The following is a 23,184-nucleotide window of genomic DNA, read 5'->3' as shown; positions in this document are numbered from 1 at the left end:
TACTCGTCCCTGTCCTTCCCAAGTCGTTTTCCTTTCCAACCTTGAGCTCGTTCCAATCACTGACCCACCCCCTCCATCTGGTAAGAGTAAAAAAAGCACCTCAGCCACCACCAGCCCTGCATCTACTGTGACCATAGTGCAGGGCTATTGGAGTCCACCAGCTCCTAGGGCAGGAACATCGGCCAGCAGCAAGGGGACAGCCAGCCCACCCCCTGGGAAGATGACAAAAAAAAAAAAGGCCTGGCGCGACAAGACTGAGACGGCTGCCACCAAGGACAGTAGCCTTGCCCTGTCACCTGCCACATCATCCAAGGGAGGCAAGGGCCACAGAGCTTCAGCGAAGGAGGGCAAGGGCAGCAGGGCGGAGAAGTCAGGCAGCAGGCGAGCTGCCCAGGAGGGCCCCACCAGCCCCATTCCGGTTGTTACGGACGACACCCACGGGCCCAGGACTCCATCACAGGAGGGCCCCGCGACCGCAAGGTCGGATGGCGACTGAGCGGGAAGTCTTGGCCAGGTCTGGCTCCCTAGACACACAGGACAAGCACCGCTGAACAGGGCCCCGCCGGGAGGAGCACCGCTGAACAGGGCCCCGCAGGGAGGAGCACCGCTGAACAGGGCCCCGCCGGGAGGAGCACCGCTGAACAGGGCCCCGCCAGGAGGAGCACCGCTGAACAGGACCCCGCCGGGACAAGAACCGCTGAACAGGGCTCCGCTGGGACAAGAACCGCTGAACAGGGGCCCGCCGGGACAAGAACCGCTGAACAGGGCCCCGCGGGACAAGAACCGCTGAACAGGGCCCCGCCGGGACAAGAACCGCTGAACAGGGGCCCGCCGGGACAAGAACCGCTGAACAGGGGCCCGCCGGGACAAGAACCTCTGAACAGGTGCCCGCCGGGACAAGAACCGCTGAAGAACCGCTGAACAGGGCACCGCCGGGACAAGAACCGCTGAACAGGGCCCCGCCGGGACAAGAACCGCTGAACAGGGGCCCGCCGGGACAAGAACCGCTGAACAGGGGCCTGCCGGGACAAGAACCGCTGAACAGGGGCCCGCCGGGACAAGAACCGCTGAACAGGGCCCCGTCGGGAGGAGCACCGCTGAACAGGGGCCCGCCAGGACAAGAACCGCTGAACAGGGCCCCGTCGGGAGGAGCACCGCTGAACAGGGCCCCGCCGGGACAAGAACCGCTGAAAAGGGCCCCGCCGGGACAAGAACCGCTGAACAGGAGCCCGCCGGGACAAGAACCGCTGAACAGGGGCCCGCCAGGACAAGAACCGCTGAACAGGGGCCCGCCGGGACAAGAACCGCTGAACAGGGCCCCGCCGGGAGGAGCACCACTGAACAGGGGCCCGCCGGGACAAGAACCGCTGAACAGGGGCCCGCTGGGACAAGAACCGCTGAACAGGGCCCCGCCGGGAGGAGCACCGCTGAACAGGGGCCCGCCGGGACAAGAACCGCTGAACAGGGCCCCGCCGGGAGGAGCACCGCTGAACAGGGACCCGCCGGGACAAGAACCGCGGAACAGGGCCCCGCCGGGACAAGAACCGCTGAACAGGGGCCCGCCGGGACAAGACCTGCTGAACAGGGGCCCGCCGGGACAAGAACCGCTGAACAGGGGCCCGCCGGGATAAGAACCGCTGAACAGGGCCCCGCCGGGAGGAGCACCGCTGAATAGGGGCCCGCCGGGACAAGAACCGCTGAACAGGGGCCCGCCAGGACAAGAACCGCTGAACAGGGGCCGCCGGGATAAGAACCGCTGAACAGGGCCCCACCGGGAGGAGCACCGCTGAATAGGGGCCCACCGGGACAAGAACCGCAGAACAGGGGCCCGCCGGGGCAAGAACCGCTGAACAGGGCCCCGCCGGGAGGAGCACCGCTGAACAGGGGCCCGCCGGGACAAGAACCGCTGAACAGGGCCCCGCCGGGACAAGAACCGCTGAACAGGGGCCCACTGGGACAAGAACCGCTGAACAGGGCCCCGCCGGGAGGAGCTCCGCTGAACAGGGGCCCGCCGGGACAAGAACCGCTGAACAGGGGCCCGCCGGGACAAGAACCGCTCCGCTGGGCCCTTCATCTCAAGCACCGCTCCGCTGGGCCCTTCCTGTCATGCACCGCTCCGCTGGGCCCTTCATCTCAAGCACCGCTCCGCTGGGCCCTTCATCTCAAGCACTGCTCCGCTGGGCCCTTCATCTCAAGCACCGCTCCGCTGGGCCCTTCATCTCAAGCACCGCTCCGCTGGGCCCCGCCGTCTCAAGCACCGCTCCGCTGGGCCCTTCCTGTCAAGCACCGCTCCACTGGGCCTTTCCTGTCAAGCACCGCTCCGCTGGGCCCCGCCGTCTCTGCACAGCTCCGCTGGGCCCTTCATCTCAAGCACCGCTGGCCCATTGACAGTGCCGGTTCTGTGTCGAGCAGGGCTTCACGAAGCACTCTGGGCACCATGCCTCCTCCATTAACAGTGGAGTCGGTAATCCATCTGATGGACTGTGGCTTGGCACTTCCCAGGATGGAAAAGTGGGCAAGCCACCCACTGTAGAGACTTGAGAGACTGTGGCTTTGCACTCCCCAGGATGGCACAGTGGGCAAGCCACCCACTGTAGAGACTTGTGAGACTGTGGCTTTGCACTCCCCAGGATGGGACAGTGGGCATGGAGGCCCCTCGTGGATCTGGCGTTGTGGACTCATGTGGCTGAGGTGCCCCCCATTCCCTTCCCCCTGAGGTGCCTGTAGTTTTATCATCTGATGCCCCAGCAGTGTTCTCTCCAATGGTATCTGGTCTCCTGTGTGGGCTTTGCCCATGTGTTTGTGCACATTGGCCCACGGACTATGGAACTTTGACGGAATGTGCAGGACTTATTGCCTATGTATATATTTTTGACTATGTTCATTCCTTATTTTGTATCTTTCATATGGCATATTTCCCATGCCTTCAATGGAGCTATTTATACATATATTTTATAGATCATTTTAATTGTGTCTTTGCATTATTCCGGTGGGTTTGGGGGGTGTCACTCTGACTTGTTGCTCTGCATTGGGGTGTAGGTATTTGTGTTGGGGGGGTGGGTGTATGGCGCATGTGTGTGCCCGTAAGCTTTCCTCCTCCCCCCTCCCCTGTGTCGTAGGTGCAGTACTCACCGTTGTCGTCTGCGCCGGCGTTCGTACTCCTGGTAGATGAGCAGGTAGACAATAGCTGGTAGGATGTTTAATTCGGGTTCCATGCTGTCCTCCTTCCTCGTGGAGTGTGTATAGGTGAGCGTTTTCCCGTTCGTAGTCTGTTTCCGCCGTGTTTTTATCGGCGGGGCTCCCACCCCGGAAAAGGTGGCGGATTGGTGAGTTGTGATAGGGTGGGCGGTACATTGTCTGCCGCCTGCCTGTTGGCGGTGACCGCCGCGCTGTTTGTCTGTCCCGCCGTGGCGGTCGGAGTGTTAAAGTGGCGGGGTGTGTTGGCGGTTCCCGCCAGGTCAGAATTCCTTTTTTTGGACCGCCTGCCTGTTGGCGGGTTGGCCGCTGCTTTATCACCGACCGCCAGGGTTGGAATGACCCCCTAAGTCCCAGCAAGACAATCCTGCCTGGCTGAAGGCGCAAAAAGTATCCAAATGATGGATGGACCTTACGGGTAGGGTATTCAAATATCTCCCTTTGTTAGTGTTTCCAGCCTAAACCAACTGCTTCAGCAGGACCTCATCCAATGGCTATCTGTGTTTGCATTGACTTTACTGGGGACAGTAGAAGAGTTTCTCCTCCATTTTGTAAAGTCCAAATGTAAAATCCATGAGCGGGTCATCCTTTTTGATGCACGTCAGAAACCCTTTCAAAAGGCCATGGGGGATTGAAGCTTTTTACTCCTGAAGTCCTGGAACCCGAACTACTATGAATTCCAAGTAAATGAGCCAAGTACCCATTCTGCACTTGATTCTCAAGGTTGTGTGGGCCCTTGGCCCGGAGGTGTGGATTCAGGAAAGTGAACATGGTCTCATAACTGAACATGTGCACAGCAGAAGCAATAAATCATTGTCCATTGCTCAATCAGGTTCTGATGGGGGGATGGCTACAATGATCCTGACTTTGGTACCTCATCTGGGTGAAGGTGCACAGGTGCTCCCACAGCATCCTCAATTCTTTGGTGATGGGAGAAGAGCAAGTCATAGTCCTTGGTGCCCCTGGCACCCCCTTGACATACAGAGTCACCACAACTCACTGACTATGGGCTCTGACCAGCACAGTTAAGTTCTCCACATCAGTCATCAGCATATAGTGTTGCCACAACACTACCGCACAAGGCTGACTCCCTTACTGCACATTAGTCTTTTTACGGGTGACCCTCCTGGCATATGGGGTCAGCTCCATGCCACTACCCATGGACTACAGCAGATTGGGGCACCAAAACACATGGCTAATTTCACTGCAGCTCTATAATGTCCTGCTGAAAGGCAAAACACTGACCAGTGCAGCAGACATTTACTCACACATTTCAAAGGGAGCCCGCTCGTCAGAGCTCACCACTCGACCTGGCTCCCTCCAACACTCTCCTGTTCTTCATAGGGAGCACTGGTCTTGGCAAGCAGGCAGGCGCTCCTGCTCCATGCTTCAGTGCAGGTGGTCTTGGATTCCTTGGGTGATGTCCCATCATGCAGCAGGACATGGCCCCATCTTTAGTTACAGGTAGAAATCTTGCAGAGATTCACCTCCTCACATAGCCAGCGGACTGCTTAGCAGGTGACAATTTTGGGGGTCTCAACCTCCCCTTCCTATAGTTAATTTCAAAACTCCAAATGTTATTTAGGGTCTGAGTCTTTAACAATTTATGTTTAGTTTATACTTCTTTTGAAGTGTCCACTCCCCTGCTCCATCTTCCTCTTGAAAAGCAGTCTGTCCCAGTAAGAGTGTCTCCAAAGCTGATTGTCCAACAACAAAGGTCATGGGACTGACTAGAGTATCTATAGTTCCCCTATTGAAATTTTGTCATGTTGGTGACATTCATTTTATGAAAATGTATTAAAATGTACTCTATTTTCCTAATTTAGGTGGAGATTCTTATTCTTTGATGTTTTTACTTTATTACTGTTTGGGCACTGCATAAATACTTTGTATATTGCACCATGTTAAGCATCTCTGCTGTGTGCAGTGGCTAAGAGTGGGTTGAGCTCAGATCAAATTTAGTGACTTTTGGGGTTCACTCTGATACTCCCTCATAATGCCTCATTATTCTTTAGGTAGTCGACCACCCAGCCCCAAAATATATTCCATTTCCTTACACAATTTATGACCATAAAGTTACTACCAGTAATTGTACAACTTTATTTTATGGTTCACCTATTTGCCAGACATGTACACCACTACGGCAGGGACCTCCACCACAAGGAGGGAGTTCTCCTGTTGAGAAAGTGCAGGGAAATTTAATAAAGTTTTTTATTTAAAAAATTGCTTTAATTTATACATACTGTTTCAAACAATAAGTAAAAACAGTTACTCACCCTCACTAACATCCTATTTTTATTACACATTTAGTAAACATGGTCAAAATGTGTTGTGTGTGCTTGTTTGCTATACTGTTGGATGACAGAATAAACAAATCAATGAACCAATCAACAACAAGTGCTTCTAATTGTTGGTTAGAATACATCAAATGAGTGGTACCCCTAAGAGGCTGGCACTGCACCGACTAGCTGTGCATCATGACAAACTTGGAACTGTGTCAGATGGTAAATTTAAAAGTTGTTATTTTAAATGTTGAACTTGTATACCTTATTTAACATTGGTTCTTATGGACTGAGGGAGTGTCATTTATTTTAATTCCTTGCCTTTATTGTTTTCTATGAGATTGTTTTGAAGTACCAGTGGCCAGCTATGTGTGCTGCATGACTTACTCCAAGGCTGAGCTGGAATATATTAGAGTCTGTTTAACACTTTAGGGCTGTAGCAACTTTACAATTATATTTTGTGAATATCAAATGTATTACTGGGTGTGTTTTTGTATTAGCATGCCCCTCCCTAAACTCATCATTCTATTTCCCTAAACCACTCTTTTAGTAAAAAGTATTCCCAATTTTCCAGGCATATCTTTTGTTCCTCACACATTTACTAAAAAAATGTATATCTGCATGTGTGGAGGTCAATGCACATGCGGCGGAGAGTTCTGCAGAGAAAAGAAAGGAGAGGCAGCGGTGTAGGCCTCTGACTGTGGGTTTATGAAAAGCCTTTTGTAATGCATGAGTATTACTACTTAACTATTAAGTGCAGTATTTGAATAATGTCGGCTATCACTTTTGAAATAAGCATTGTTTAAACTGGCCTTTTAATGGTGATAGGGCTTGGTAGTTGATGAACGTGTGTGCACAGGTGTTTGGGGGTCATTCCGACCCCGGCGGTCATTGACCGCCGGGGCCGGGGTCGGCGGGAGCACCGCCAACAGGCTCGCGGTGCCCCGCAGGGCATTCTGACCGCAGCGGTTTGGCCGCGGTCAGAACAGGAAAACCGGCGGTCTCCCGCCGGTTTTCCGCTGCCCTGAGGAATCCCCCATGGCGGCACAGCTTGCTGCGCCGCCATGGGGATTCCGACCCCCTCACCGCCATCCTGTTCCTGGCGGCTCCGACCGCCAGGAACAGGATGGCGGTGAGGGGTGTCGTGGGGCCCCTGGGGGCCCCTGCAGTGCCATGCCAATGGCATGGGCACTGCAGGGGCCCCCGTAAGCGGGCCCCACTTTGAATTTCAGTGTCTGCGTAGCAGACACTGAAATTCGCGACGGGTGCTACTGCACCCGTCGCACCCTTCCCACTCCGCCGGCTCCATTCGGAGCCGGCTTCCTCGTGGGAAGGGGTTTCCCGCTGGGCTGGCGGGCGGCCTTCTGGCGGTCGCCCGCCAGCCCAGCGGGAAACACAGAATGGCCGCTGCGGTCTTTTGACCGCGGTGCGGTCATTCGGCGGTTCCCGCCAGGCGGCCGGCTCCCGCCGCCCGCCGGGGTCTGAATGACCCCCTTTGTGTATGGACATTTCACTGAGTGTGTGCGGCTGTATGTGCTGGTGTGCACATGAGTTTTGTGTGTATGTATATGGGTGATTCCCTGAGTGTTTAATATAAGAGCATTCCAAACAAATCATACATGGTCTGTCATTGTGACAGAGTAATCTATTTGCCGAAATCTAAGTCAGGCCCTTCATGTCAAGACCTACAGAGCTCATAAGAGCAAGCTGTCACATATTGTCTGTGCAACTGAATTCAAATGGGCTTTACTTTTCCATAGAATGATTCCCAAGATGACATCCACTGGGTGCACTACGTGCATGTTCTAGTTGTTGCAGTTGTTCCCCTTAGAATGTTCTAACCACCTAAGAAAAAGAATCTTAAGTGTGTGCTGCACTTGAAGTGGTGCACTTCACTAAAGTCACCTCACATGGAAGCATCTAGATTCTTGTCATGTGTTTCCTTTCAGGAGTAATCAGATGGCTGACACATTCTGTAAAGAGCCACCCGGGCTCTCTCATACAATGTATCTCTGGCGGGTCATGTGGGCTGGGCCCTGGGCTTAAATAAAGGAGGCTCTGCTGACCCAGTCAGTAGTGTGCCACTCCCAGCAAAGTTTGTTTGTGTGGTCTTTGTAGCTGCGGTCGGCCATTGACTAGGACGGACCGTGCTTGTATTTACATTGACGATGAGGAAGAAACGTCCCGCCTTCCCGCAGTCCAGTGGACGTCGGTGTGTTGGCCCAGCAACTATCGCTTTGCTGAGGCACTGCAGCGCTGCTGGAGACTTACTTTGTTGCGCCAGTGAGGTGTGCAGTGGCAGACCAGCAGGGTGTGGCGGTGAGCGTCGACGGAGGTCATCGCCATCCCCGCAACGTGTGACCAGTGCTATGTCCTGGTTGAGTGCAGAAGAGCTCCGTGTGACGCGCTGGACAGGGTGCACAGCTTTGTGTGCTCCAACGAGTATTGCAGGGCCCCACAAAGGGGAGGCCAGAGTGTGCCTGCAGGAATACCCATCGCCGGTGCACACGGCTCGCCAGGTGAAGTATTAAGCAGGCTGGTTGCAGTCCAGTGGTCGGTGAGCACTGCCCACATTTGTGGACTGTTTCTACAAGGCTGCAGAGACTCCTTTTTGAACACTTGGCTCCTCTGCAGTTAAAAACAAACAAAAAAACACAAAAGAAGTGAAATACAAACAGTAGGCACAAAAGAAAGGATGGATTATCGTGGAGAGAAGATGAAAAGTGCTGGCAGAGAGCACCAGGGATCCTGCAAAAAACTTGTATTGAGGACAGACACAAGTTCCTTTGCTGAAAAGATAGGGGGTAACTTGCAGATAGCGCCATGAGTTCATTGCAGCCAGGCCGCGACCAACAGCCACTGCCGCTCATGGTGGGAGCCCATTCGTCAGTGGCAGTGCTGCCCCCTTGCAGCCAGTTGGCTGATCCTGCCATGGCAGCGCTGCAATGGTTCCATTGGCTTCGCTGACTGGACAATTATTTTTGGGCCATGAGGGAGACAGATGGCGCGGGGCGAAGGTCCCTTATGTTGCACATGAGAGGAGATGAGCTGTACGATGTTTTGGGAACAGTCACAAACACCGGGGGGATTGGTGACTTTGATGCTGTGGTGGTGGCCCTGAATTTGTACTTTGATCCCCAACTAAACCCTGACTATGAGCGTTTTAAGCTCCGCCAGGCACAGCAAACTGATACAGAGTCTGTGGACATGTTTTATGCCAGGCTGTGGAAACTGGCAAGTACGTGCATAGGTCTGAAGCACAAGGAGATCTTTGCATAGATTATCCAGGGATGCCGGTCGAACATGCTACGGAAACTGATACTGCTGCAACCTTGCATCATGCTGGACGACATCCTGATTCTGGCCGGGTCAAATGAACTTTCAGCCAGCAGAGAAGACGCAATGGCCGCCGCAAGAGGGCAGTCGTTGGCAGAGTGCAACTCCACAGGTGGTTGTGGAAGCGGAGCAGCTTGATGCCCTGTAGACACGTCAGCAGCCGCAGTGGTCACTGCATCCCCAAAAGCAAGGGAATAAGGAATGCAGTAGCTGTGGGTTTGAACATCGGACGGCAGGTGTGTGACCCATGAGAGGAAAGAGCTGCAACAGGTGTGGGAAGGTAAACCACTTTGCCAAGGTGTGTCGAGGGGCATGACCCAGGCAGAAGGCGACACAAGACAAGGGTGCAACGGTGCGGAGGGTGGCACAGTAAGGGCCGGGAATATGTGAGACGATGAAGAAAATGAAAAGGACATCTTTATCATCTACTTCGTAGGGCGGTGACAACAACAACGATGTCCACCTCCAATGTGTACCCTCAACATCAATGGGGTCGCATCTGAGGTGCTGATTGACACCAGTGCATCGGTAAAAGTAATGGATGTTGCCCTATACCATCAGCAGACGCCGAAAACTGAACTATCACCCTGCATCACGAAAATTTACACTTACGATGGGTGTGACCCCTTACCCTGGCAAGGGGTGATTGAAGTGACAGTTGCTGGCAACAGTCGCTCGACAAAAACCACGTTCTATGTCGTAGAGGAGAATTGAGGAACTCTCCTTGGGGTTCATACTGCTGAAGTCCTTGAACTCGTGTTCTTTGCACAACAGATTCATGATGCACATGTGAAGACAATACTGAATGACTTTCCGTAGCTGTTTGAGGTGCTAGGTAAACTCAGAGGAAAACAGTTTAAACTACATATTGACCTGGGTGTAGCACCCACAGCACTAAGACACAGGAGAGTCCCGTTTTTATCCCCGGCCGGCGGTTGAAAAGGAGCTGCAGGCCCTGGAGGACCAAGGGGTAGTCGAGAAGATCATAGGGCCTACTCCCTGGGTGTCACCTTTGGTAATCGCACCCAAACTGAAACAGCCCGGCTGTTTCGGAGGGGACAAAGGGGAGAATCTCCCCTTTCAAACAAGGCCTTCCCCAATGTCAGGAAGGCCGTTTGGGGCTGTTGTCACCATTGGAGCAGCCGCTTCCTGCTCCGATCGAGAAAAGAGATAGTGATGTCAGCGTGCCGCAAAAGGGGGAAAGGGGCAGGTGGGGGGCGGGGCAGACACAGAAGATTTTCTGTGTCTCCTAGCGGATTTATAAAAAAAAAAATGCACCCCAGTATTTTTTTTACCCCCTCCCTGGTGTCAACCACTGGTCGTGACCGCACCAGAAAAGTAGTGTGGGCATCGGCCACTGGCCGATGCCCGCACTGTAGGTGTTAAGAGGGAAAGACACATCACACCCACGATAGACAACATCATTGTTGATTTGAATGGGGCCCAACGGTTCTCAAAGCTAGACCTCAATTCAGGATACCACCAACTGGAGCTAGCTCCTGAGAGTAGAAACATCACTACTTTTTCCACACATGTGGTGCTGCGGCAATTCAAGCGGTAAGTTTTGGGATTTTGTCGGGAGCTGAGGTGTTTCAGAATGCCATTTGCAAGACATTGTCTGGTCTCGAAGGGGTGCTCAATCTCAGCGATGACATTCTTATCTTCTTGGAGACACTGGAGGAACATCATCGCCAGTTAATGGTCAACCCCTGTGGCTTTCTGATGCTGGTTTTACTCTTCACAGGAAGAAGTGTGCATTTAAAAAAAAACTCAGTTGACTTCCTTGGTTACATCTTTTCCCGAGAGGGGTTGCAGGTGGACCTGAAGAAGGCGGAGGCCATCCACAGTGCATCGACATCCTGTAATGCGACTGAGCTCCATAGTTTCCTTGGCATGGCGACCTACTGTGGGAGGTTTATCCCTCACCTAGCTACCATGGCCGAGCCTTTGAGACAGCTGACGAGGACCGATGCCCCCTGGAACTGGAGTCAGGAACCAGGCCAAGCCTTCCAGGCCGTGAAGGAGGCTCTACTGGATAAGGCAACCAGGGCCTATTTCCATCTGAGGAAAAAGACAGAGGTCGTGGTGGATGCAAGCCCAGTGGGGTTAGGCGCTGTACTGCTCCATGAGCAGCGTGATCAGGAGTGGGTGCTGATGCAAATGCGAGTCGGGCTTTGTCAGCAGTGGAGGCTTGCTATGTACAGATTGAGAGGGAGGCACTGGCAATTCATTGGACCTGCCAGCACTTTCACTTATGCTTGTATGGACAAGAGTTTAAGGTCACTACGGATCACACGCCTCTGATGCCATTGTTTGCAGGGTCGACTCGACTGGCCCCTCAGAGGATTGAGTGCTGGGCTGCCCTGCTTCAGCTCTATCAGTTCAAGGTTGTCTATCGACCAGGGGTGAACAATCCCACAGATCACCTGCCCCAGCATCCTCTTGCGCAGCCACCCTGTGAAGCCACCGATGAAGAAGAAAGGACGGAAAGATTTGTCCAAATGATGGTCCAGGCGGCCTGTCCAGTAGCTCTGACACTTGAGGGAATATCTGAGGCCTCGGTTAGAGACTCCATTATCGGCCGTGCCAAGGATGCTCTAGAATGGAAGGAGTGGAAATAGTTCCTGGGAAGAATACGATCCCTTCATCAGGAGGGACTCTTGGCCACGCAAGGGGTCTGGAGGCGGAGAAATAAGCTCTCTGGGTGACGTGATTGGCTCTTGCTGCAGGGCCAGGACATCGTGCTTATCCTGTGTCTGTGGGACTGAGTCATCGATTTAGCACATCAGTGTCACCAAGAGGTGGCCAAGATGAAAGCCCTGCTCAGGGACAAGGTGTGGTTCCCCTTATGGATGCCATGGTCAATGCCTGAGTCCTGAGGTGCTGCTCCTGTGCCATTACAGCCATCGATCAGCCTTTAGCTCCTGTGATCACTGAGCCCCCCTGCACCAGACCTTGGAAGAAGGTGAGCATGCACTTCAGGAGTTTTCCTGATGGGAGCCTGACGTTGCTGATGGTCGACTTTTAAACCCCATTCTCCATGGTGGAGCTGGTTTCAACTACGGACTTTGAGAATGGGAGGCCAGTATTAGAAAAAACATTTGCTCGGTTTGGTCTCCAGGAGGAGATAGGGACTGACAATGGTCCCCTGTTTCAGGGACAAGAATTCAAGGAGTATATGTGCCAGTTAGCCATATGTCACCACTGAGACACTCCGCTCTGGCCCCAGGCAAGCAGTGATGTTGTAAGGTTTCTGAGGACTCTTAATCAAGTGATGAGAATTGCCGTAGGACCAGGGGATTAAGTGAAGTGGATCATGCACCAGTTTTTGAGAGCCTATCGGGAGACGCCTCATAATACCACCGGCTGTGTCCCAGCTGAGCTGATTTTGCGGCAAACCCTGAGGGACTGTATCCTGGCTGGCTTGCAGTGGAAGCCGACTGATCTGAATGTGGAGGCAGCTTAGGTGAAGCGGAGAAGAACAAACGAGAGACCCACGAACCGGAGGAGGACACGGTGCACTGATCTCCGTGTATGCAACATGGTGGTGGTCAAGGAACGACATCCCGGGTGGAAGTTCCGGACCCCTTATGAGCCTGAAGAGTGGAAGGTAGTTGCTGTGAGGGAAGCAATGGTGACTGTTTAGAGGGGCAAGATGACGGTTACCCGCAGTGTGTCGTTCTTCAAACAAGTGGAATCTCCCAAGGACAAGATTCAAGCTGATGAGGGTGAAGAGAACAAGGAGAGCATAGGAAACATTCCAGTGGAGGAGGATCGGGAACGTTTTCCTTTGCCCTGTCCAGCTCCTGTGGTGCCAACTGAGGGTAGGTGTCATACTGAACCGGCTGGCCGAAAGAAGAGGTATTGTTTGTGCCCCAACCCGGCGCCAAGCCAGAGACTGAAAGATTTTTAATGTTCATAAGTGTATTTAGCCATGATAAAATCTACGCCTTTTGTATTCTTCTGGGCCAGTTGTGCTTTTGTCCCTTCTTCTGTCTCTCCTAAATGAGCCGAAACTTATCTATCCATGGGTCATAGAGGAGGGGGCGTTTTGTTTCTTTTTTTTTTTTTTTTATTAAAACCTGGGAGGGATGTAGAGAGCAACCTGGGCTCTCTCTTGCAATGTATCCATGGCGGGTCATGTGGGCCGGGCCCTGGCTGAGAGCTTAAATAAAGGAGGCTCCGCTGACCCAGTCAGTAGTGTGCCACTGCCAGCAAAGTGTATCCGTGTGGTCTTTGGAGCTGCGGTCAGTCGTTGACTAGGCCGGACTGCATTGATGTTCACACTGTCAAATGTAGCTAGAAGCATTTGTATGTCATTGGGTCTAGATTGGGCAGTGTTTTAGATCTGCGCAGTCTCAAAGCATTCTAGTGGGCGTCTCTGGGACTCGTCTACACAGATTAGTGTTCTGAGTCGCTCAGACTTGTAACAAGAGGTCAGGGTTCCAGACCTCGAATATTATTGACAAGAGATTAGTGATCCAAGCCCAAATACCCTTTTCAAGAGATTAGCATTTCTTTGGGGAAGAAGGACACCTCTCAGGCTTGTTGTGTGTAAAAGGCTGCTTTATTGGAAACAAGTGCACTCACATTCACTTATACCCTAGGCCTTTCGCCTCACAAAACTAAAGCCTCACTAGACATCAAATTTCCTACTACCTCTCTCCCCCCACCCATACCACTCCCACCCCCCTCCACTTACTTTGAACCGCATGTCCTATTAACCTTCCGACTGTAAATCCCCTTGTCATAATCCAAACGTCCAAGTTAGTAGTCTCCTAAAGTCCAACTATCTGTCCTAATTGTCCTGTGTCTTCCACTTCCTTTCCACCTGCAAGTATGTTGTCCTTCCCTGTTGTCATATTCCTGCGATCTGGCCCAATCCCCTGCCACCAGGAAAAGTCACACTCCCGCCTTTTCCTGCCCACCCTCACCGCCTAAACCTCACGAAAGAGAACCTTCAAAGCTTCCTTCAACTGCAGCAGGTAGACCTCCATGCCCATGAAGGACAAGTGCACACCGTCATCCCTAAAAAACTCTTTGTCCTCAAACTTCAAGTCACCGTGCTCCAAGTATGTGATACCCCGAGTAGCGCAAAAAACTCTCATCTCTTTGTTTATTTTTCTCCTTGCCTTCTCTTTAGGCCCTGGCTTCCGAGCCCCTCTCCAAACCCTGCGGGGTATAAACGCTGTCCACACCAAATGGCACCCATGCCAGCATCTTTTTATCTCCAATAAGTCACCCTACATGTCCTTAATGACGTCCAGCCCAGTCTTCTGCACTAAGTCATTCTCCCCTAAATGTAGGAGCAAAACATCTGGACAAAACCCCTGACCCCTCAAGTCCCTCAAAGTCACCAACAACTGTCCCCACCGCATCCCCCCTTTTCCTGACCACCTCACCCTATATCTGTCTCTGTCCAGCCCTAAGTTGTCCCCTATTGCTGTAGCCTGAGCTTGACGTTGCGCCCACTTTACAAAGGAGTGTCCAACGACCCACACTTGGAGAGACTGTACCTCCGGGCCCAACACAGAACCTGTGATAAAAAGGAAAACCATGTCACTACAAAACAGGCAAACCCGGCCCCCCTTTCCTCGCGTAACGCCTATACGCGTCTGACTTCCATCTCCCCAAAGACATTATCCGACTGTCCGCCCACCCCCTACACCCCGCTTCCATCGCCATCCCAATCTGAAAGGAATGAGTACCGAACTGAAATTCATTCTGGCCAATGCTCCGTAAACCTGCCCGTAGCACACCCAATAACTGGTGGGGAGACACCCACTCACCTGATCGATGCCTAAAAACCCCTCGCCCTTTTTCCCAAGACGCCCTTTTCAAATCACACGCCCAGCACAAAGGACACACAGAGCAATCTGGTAAGACGCCAAAACCGCCCGCGCCCCAAACCCTTGTTGGTCTGTTTTAGAACTCCCGATTCGCACAACCAAATGACCTTGCCCAAACACCACGTCATCCCACATCACCACCTTGTGTCCCTGTGTCCCCAGGAGCTCCGACACACTGAAAGCTCTAAAGAACATCCAGATCATCAAAGTACTAAAGAGTAGGCATTCAAACCTATCGTAGCAAATGCTCCCCAAAACCTGCGTCACGTCTTTCAGTAAAACCAGAGTCAACGGTTGTCTCTTCGACCCTTGTCTTCAGTCCTCCATTTCCCAACCATCCAAAATACGCTGTCCCAACTCACCTGCCGATGGGGGGTAACCCCATAACAATTTGCCCATAAATGCAATTCCTGCCAATTTCCCAGAGATGGTAACTCTGGACTGTCGTCTCTCGACCAACTCCATGATAAAACGTACCACATCGTCCACTCTATCACGCTCGGCGACTCTACGACAGGCTCCTGATCGCGTGAATTCCCACCACGCCCGCATATATGCCCGCTGAGTGGATGGCCCCAGCGAATTCAACAACAGCAGAAGCATTCTATCTCTCCTACTGACCACAAAACCTCCGGCATCCACGTCCTCCACAAGTCTTCGCCCGCAACCAGCCCATGGAATCTCTGCCACTGTGAACGGAACAAGGCATCCGCAGTGTCATTGCTCACCCCCGGCATGGGTCGAGCAGTAAAATGAATACCACAACGTAGACAGTGAAGCACAAAGACTCGTAGTAACCGCAGTACCTGCAGTTCCCTCGCAGACTGTCTATTAAAAAAGTGCACCACTGCTAAATTGTCCACGCGGAAAAGGACCCTCCGGTGCTCCAAAAGATGTCCCCAGACGCAGACCGCAACAATGAGGGGGAACAGTTCAAGAAAAGCAATACTCCACCCACCCCGAGTCCATGCCGCCGGCCACGACTCAGCACAATACTTACCTTCCCAGTAAACGCCAAACCCCGACCCGCCGCAATATCTCCGCCAGCGTTCTCACCATGACTGCCTTCTTCTCAAGGGGCAGCCTCGCCACCATGGTGTGGGTATCCAACTCAATGCCCAGAAAAGTCAGTGCCGCACAGGGCCCAACCGTTTTCTCGGGGGCCAGGGGCACACCCAGGTCCCCCATAAGCTTGTGAAATTGTCACAGAACGACCGCACATAGGTCCGACTCTGGTGGCCCCACAAAGAAGAAATCATCCAAATAATGCGTCACAGCATTATGTCCTGTTCCCGTGGCAAAAACCCACTGTAGAAACGTGCTGAAGAACTCAAACAAAGCACAAGAAATGGAACATCCCATGGGGAGCCCTGTCCACATACCAGTGGCCTTCAAACTGAATGCCCAGCAATTCGAAATCACTGGGGTGCACCGGTAGCAGTCTAAAGGCCGACTTAATATCCGTCTTGGCCATCAAGGCCCTTTGTCTGAATATCTGCACCAACTCAATGGCCACGTCAACTGATGCATAGGACACCTTGGTCCGTTACACCGGAATAAAAATTGTTAATCGAGGACCCCTCCGGCCAGGACAAATAGTGTATGAGTCAGTACTGTCCCGGCTCCTTCTTAGGCACGACCCCGATGGGGGAAACCATGAGATTCTCCATCGGCCAGTCCGTGAACGGCCCTGCCATGTGGCCCTTGTCTATTTCCTTCCAGAGCTTGTCCCGCACAATGTCCTCTTTCCCAGTCCACGACCTGCCATGTCCGCAAGGGAATACCATTGAAATGCTCCAAAAACATGCCCCACATCCTCAAGTCCGCTTTCACCCCGGCAAGCAGCCGCACATGATGGTGCGGAAGCTGCTTGCCCGCCAGGGCCATGCCCAGTCTCTGACAAAACGTCCGTCCGGCCCGCACGACCTGACATGCAAAATTGAGATGTCCCAGTAAAACCTGAATGTCCCTCACTGTCACCTTACGTCTCCGCAATATCTCCGCCAGCGTTCTCACCATGACTGCCTTCTTCTCACGGGGCAGCCTCGCCACCCTGGTGTGGGTATCCAACTCAATGCCCAGAAAAGTCAGTGCCGCACAGGGCCCAACCATTTTCTCGGGGGCCAGGGGCACACCCAGGTCCCCCAAAAGCTTGTGAAATCGCCGCAGAACGACCGCACATAGGTCCGACTCTGGCGCCCCACAAAGAAGAAATCATCCAAATAATGCGTCACAGCATTATGTCCTGTTGCCGTGGCAAAAACCCACTGTAGAAACGTGCTGAAGCACTCAAACAAAGCACATGAAATGGAACATCCCATGGGGAGCGCCCTGTCCACATACCAGTGGCCTTCAAACTGAATGCCCAGCAATTCAAAATCACTGGGGTGCACCGGTAGCAGTCTAAAGGCCGACTTAATATCCGTCTTGGCCATCAAGGCCCTTTGTCCGAACATCTGCACCAACTCAATGGCCACATCAACTGATGCATAGGACACCTTGGTCCGTTCCACCTGAATGAAATTGTTAATCGAGGACCCCTCCAGCCAGGACAAATAGTGTATGAGTCAGTACTGTCCCGGCTCCTTCTTACGCACGACCCCGATGGGGTAAACCATGAGCTTCTCCATCGGCCAGTCCGTGAACGGCCCTGCCATGCGACCCTTGTCTATTTCCTTCCAGAGCTTGTCCCGCACAATGTCCTCTTTCCCAGTCACCGACCGCAAATTGTCTGCCCACCGACGCACCCCTGGCCCTACATAGCCCAAGGAAAAACCCTCTGCGAAGCCGCGAAACAAAAGTGTAGCCGCGTGTCTGTCCCTGTACTCGCGCAACCACGGGTACAATCTGTCCAATCAAACCGGCGTACGAGCTTTTGCCCAAAGGCCCCTGTCCTCCCCGATAACACCCGGACTGCTGATTCCCTGCGTTGTTTCCCCCTGGCTGCTGACCCTGCCCAGCGCCAGCGACCCCTTGTGTTGCTGGGGCAGTACAGTGCAAGATCGCGTGTCGTCCCGTGCAACGAGAGCATTGGTGCCAAAATTTACAGTATTCACAGGTGCACAGACCCTTGTTGTTGTCCCAACATGCGCCTGTCTTGGCGGGACTGCACCCGGTTGCGGACCCTCCCTTTGCCGCATTGCCTGCCCCACCTTGAGTGGGGTGCTCTCGAAATGGCCAGTAGGTAATAGGTAAGCCACTGGCCGTAAAAACCATCTTACCAAATTTATCGGGCCCCATGGTATGTTGCCAAAGATCCAAATCGATTTCACCCCACCTAACTTCCTTATCGGCCGCCATTCTTGCCCGAAATTCCTCGTTATACTGAACCCAGGTGTAACCACCATAATTAAGGTACGCCTTCCGAATGACATCCATATATTTAAAGAGCACCACAGCCCTTTCAGGAAAACGCTCACAATATGCACTGGCATATATCAAGAACGCCGCCGTCCAATTTTCGTGGGCGCTTGGCCAGCTTGTTCTCCTCCTCCTTTGAGCCCTCTTTTGCCCTGATTTCCTGATGCAGCAGTTTCAGCATCTCTACGTACTCCCCCTTCCAAATCTTCTCCTTAGTAGGCAACATTAAGTGGGCCCCTAACGGTTTCGCCGTTCCCATGTATGGCAACTTTTTGGCCTTATCTACCGCGACATCAGACTTGTCCGTCCCCGATTCCGCTGCCTTCTCCTCCTTCGCAGCCGAAGGTGCCCCTTTGTCCTGCTGCGTCCCTTTGTCTACCTTGTCCCCCTCAACCTGCTCAGGCCCGACCCCGATGTCCGTGACATAGACCCCTTTATACAGCCGATCCTGAGCATCACCTACCTTCGCTTCCACCGCCACCGAAACAGACCGCGCCATGTGCCTCTTACCTGCCTTCAACACTTGAGGCCGCTCCAGTGTCCTCCTCCGTAGTAGAACTTGCTGCCTGTGGTCCTGTGCCGGGGCCTGAAAGGACAGGACAACAGCGTTAGACGCCCCCCCCCTTGCGCTCCACCATGCACCCTCGTCGTCCTCCCGCAGCTCCCCTTCCACCAGACTGTCCTCATCATAATCCAGTTCCTCTATCACGTCAAACCCTTCCTCCACCACAGACAGGGCGTCCCCAAAAACCCTTGCCTGCACCTGAGAAGAGGACGCTGACTGTTGCACAGATCCTGTAAATGCCTTACCAGGTTGTTGCTCCCGCAGAGAAACCAGGGCGGGGAGCGCAGAACCCACTCCGCCACCACTCCCTGCGGAAACCCCCTTGGTCGCAATCCCGCTGTACGCGACTTCCCTAGGCGTCCTCCGGCCGGCCGCACTTGGCCCTGCCATCACTTCTTCCTGGGGTCCTCGGGCCATCCCTGACCTGCCCAGGTCCTGCTGCAGCCACTCCTCACCCTGCTGCGAAAAGCCCGGAGTGCCAGTGAAACCTACTTGCCAAGAGCTCCCGCCCCTTCCCAGACCTCCAAGTCCCTTAATTCCTGAACCTCCTCTTCCTCCCCCTCCTCTGCTGAGACCTTCTCTAATCCCCCAACCCCCCCCCCCTTCACTGGAACTAGTCTGATATCCCACCCGAGCATAGGTGCGGCGAGGAGGAAGTACTTGCAAGTTAATCCCATCCTCATCTACCCCCACACTCCCCCTTCCTCACCCTCACTCCAGTCCCAACTCTCAGGCCCCCCTGCCCCTCCTGCCTCTTCAGCCCTTACTGATCCACATGTTGAGTGGCTATCCCCTCCAGCCTGGCCTCCACCTACCTGGGCCTGGCTCCCTGTACCCAACTGTCCTGTAAAACCCTCCCCTTCCTGGCCTTTCAGGGCCCCAGCTTGCCAAAGGGCCCCATGCCCCCCATCCTGTGACGCCGTAACAACCCGCTGGCTCTCTGCCCTCTTAGTGCGGCACGAAGCCGCCACCACGCGGCCATGTGCCGCACCTTTTATTCTCCCCAGAAGAGGGGCCCGGGATGAGGGCACGCGGGCCGACAACACTCGCGGCCTCTGCACACCCAGGCCCGGGCTGCACACAACGCCGGCCCCAGATGAAGCCGCTCGCCCCGGGGGAGTCCCCCGGGCGCGCAAATCTGCTCAGCGAAGCGGCGGAGACACAAGGGGGCCGGCCTTCCGAAGCGGCAAGGCCCTCCCACAGCTCCTTGCAACTGCGCCTCCCACCCTGCCCCTGGACCTCCCTCCGCCCCTCCTCCTTACCGCCTGACTCTCGTCGGAATCACGCGAAGAGGAGCAGGCAATCATCGCTGCCGCCACACCGTCGGAGGCCCGTCGCGGTGGGCGCGACGGGCCCCCACACCATCCTTTAACATATCCAGGTGGCCCGCCTGCTTAAGAAGCCGAAGCACCTCCTGCACCTTCTTCTCCGCCATGATCCAGCAACTCACAGGTACGTCGGCAAGCCTGCTTAACCCACGAACGGACTCCTGTAACTGTTGCCGCTTCCTCCTAGTCTTTCCCTCCTTTGGCTCCTATTCCCTGTTGAATGTATGCTATATATATATATTTTTTTATTTTTATTTATATCCCACTAAACTGCCTCGCTATCTCACAGACAAAAATCCCCTACAACCGGCCACTGTGTCGCTCTAAACAAAATGGTGCCGGCACCTAAAATGGCAGGATTAAATACCTGCCGCCACATAGCCCAAAAAGCACCCAACGGCGCCCGTGGACTATGCCACTTCCCCAAACCTCCCGGGGGGGAGACCTCATTCTTCGGCGGTCCCCCCGGGGCCTCCTTCATGCTACTTCTCTCCCTAGAAATAGCGTTTCATCTTGGCTTAGTTTTTTTAGGTTAGGTCCTGCATTCTAAAGAGAATAATATAGAAGAGAGAAGGAGTAAAGAATAACAATCAATAGAATAGTCAAGATTCATAAAAAATAAATACTTGCCAGTCTTCTTCGCTCCGAGATGAATGACGTTTCAGCTCCTGCATTTTCCTGAGACATCCCTTGGTCAGGCAAGCATACCTACATGGAAAAGAATCAAAGAATAATATATTGATTATTAAATGCAGATTGTAAATGACAAGTAAATGTGTATATTACAATATAGATAGTTGTTTAGTTCGTATTCCTGTTGAATATAAAGAAATATACTAAATTTAACAACAAGAATGACAATTTCAGAAGAAAATATTTTTAAAAGAGAAGCTAAGGCCGTTATTCTAAAGGGTACGTTGATGTCAAATAATTAATATAGTTAAGTTAACTTTATATATATAGTTGACAAGAACGTTGAACAGTTCTAAGCTAATACCATGATATATTTGCAGTTCAAAAAACATTTCACAATGAAATCACAAAATCAGAAGTGAACGAGAAGTAGAACACAACTGTCTCTTCTTTTCTCTCCCCATCCACTCTCCTCTCTTGGAGCATCTTAGCCTCTAGTAATTACATGTGGAATTTGGAGAGGTTTGAGGAGGCCATTAGGCGCCCAATTCAGAAAGGTTAAATAGGCGGTTGATCTAAATTTAGACCTAACATCAAAGTTTACGATTTGGGAATTCACAAAGGGTATTTACAAGTATTATCTTTAGGTCCACAGTCAGGGACTCTAAGTTTAGACCAAACATCTAAGGTTACCATTGTGAATTGGGCCCTGGGATTTTGTCATCCTTCTGCTCCTGTGAAAGTATTAGGATTCACAAACCTGACCTTGACACACAGTGAATTATTTTTAATTTAGAAGCTACAACAACAATTAGTCATTATGTATGATGATATGAATTACGTGCAGTTATTCTAAAATTGTGTCCTTGTGCAAAGAAACACGTTGGTTCTACACACACGGTTTTACCCCTTTGTACATTTTCAGAGAGCTGGCTTGGACCGGATGCAAAGAATTCTAGAATTTTGGAGCCAAATAAGCAAAGAGCCAGCCACCAACATCTGAATGTTTAATTTGAGGACCATTAAAAAACCAGATGCTGAAGATCCTGTGGTCCAACTAGGAGGGCATTTCTTTAGTTTGGAATCTAAAAGTGGCGGGCCGACTTGTAAAAGACTCCTTGAGCCCTGAATGTAATGATCCATGAGGAGTTAGTGGATAGCTTTGCTATGTGAAGTTACAAAGCAACGACCAGGAAATGTAAGCAAAATTCTAGCAGCCATATTCTGGACTCGTTATAAGAGTGACGTGGATTTGGATGGGAAATCTAGAAGAGGGCATTGGATTCCTAATTGCCGAGTGTGTTGACAGAAAAAAGGTAAGACTGCAGCACATTCGCATTTAAAAGAAGCAGGACGAGGAGTTTGAGCTTATTTGTTTTCCAAAGGAAGCCTAGTATCTGTGAGAAAGGCCAAGAACACATTGGATGGGGTTCCCCATTCTAATGGCCATCGATTAGTTGTCTGTTTGACAGATATGGGGCCTAAATTAAAATTTCAGTCATATCCCCATTCAATTTTAGGAAGCTTAACTGCCTCCATTGTGCTGCTATGGAAAGACAAATCTGTAGATTCTATGATGCTACCAGCTTGTCTATCATAGATACGATAATTCGGTACCATCCGAGGAAAGACCAAAATAGGGCTCAGAGTAGAGCCCTGCCGTAAACATCAAAGGACTTCATGAGTTGTAGAAGTGAAAGAAGAAAAAATCACAGTCTGAGTACAATTTGCCATAAATTGTCTGAACCATTTCGAATGCCATCAGGGCAAAGTCTCTGCTGAAGCCTAGAGTGTGGGACTCTGTTATGTGCCGCTGCCTGGATTGAAACAGGGGTAGGTTGATTTTAGCAAGGAATTGCCAAGATATATGTCAATCACTTGAAGAAAATCCCTGGGCGAGCCAACAATGCAGACCTTTTAATTCCCAGCAAATTTCTGAAATTCAGCGCTCAATCCTAGAAAAACATCCGATGCAAACCCTGTTTTTGAATTCATTATTGTGCGTTTACATTTGCTTTGGCTGAATACGTCAGTGACACCTGGAATGAAGCTGTTTCAGGGTTATTTATTTCCTGACAGCATGCACGCGCTCAATATCCGCATCCGACTGTTCTTAGGGAAGAGGAGAAAAACTATCTGACGCTCTCAGCAAGGCTCCCGGGTTCTATTTTTAAACTAATGGCCATATGGGGCTCGGAGTCAGAAGCAATTGTGTGAGATGCACTGAGATCAACGAAGCACAGGAAGATGATGGTGGCGCATAGACTCTGAGATTTGTTACGTCTGTTTGCATGACATGCTGCTGATGAGAAATTCAAAAACAATTATCCTCTTTGAACTGTTTGTTGCTGTGACCAGCCACGAGATAGCCAGTCTATCCACATTTAGGCAGACAGCCTAGACAGAGCTCTGCATTGGTGGGTAGTGTCAGTTTGAATTTGAGATTCACAACTAAAGTAGAGCAAAAATACAAAGGAACATTCACAGCCACAGTGATGAACGCATGAAAAAATGGACGAATTAGCAAACCATGTAAACGTCATAACTTGGAACATGAAAATAAATCTGCCTATGGCAATCAAACCAACATAAGCATCACAAGTTCAATCGGAAGTGCTGGTAAACGTAACATGTTG

The sequence above is a fragment of the Pleurodeles waltl genome, chromosome 4_1, assembly GCF_031143425.1.
Source record: "Pleurodeles waltl isolate 20211129_DDA chromosome 4_1, aPleWal1.hap1.20221129, whole genome shotgun sequence".
Taxonomy (NCBI): domain Eukaryota; kingdom Metazoa; phylum Chordata; class Amphibia; order Caudata; family Salamandridae; genus Pleurodeles; species Pleurodeles waltl.
Note: the sequence above shows the minus strand (reverse complement) of the source record.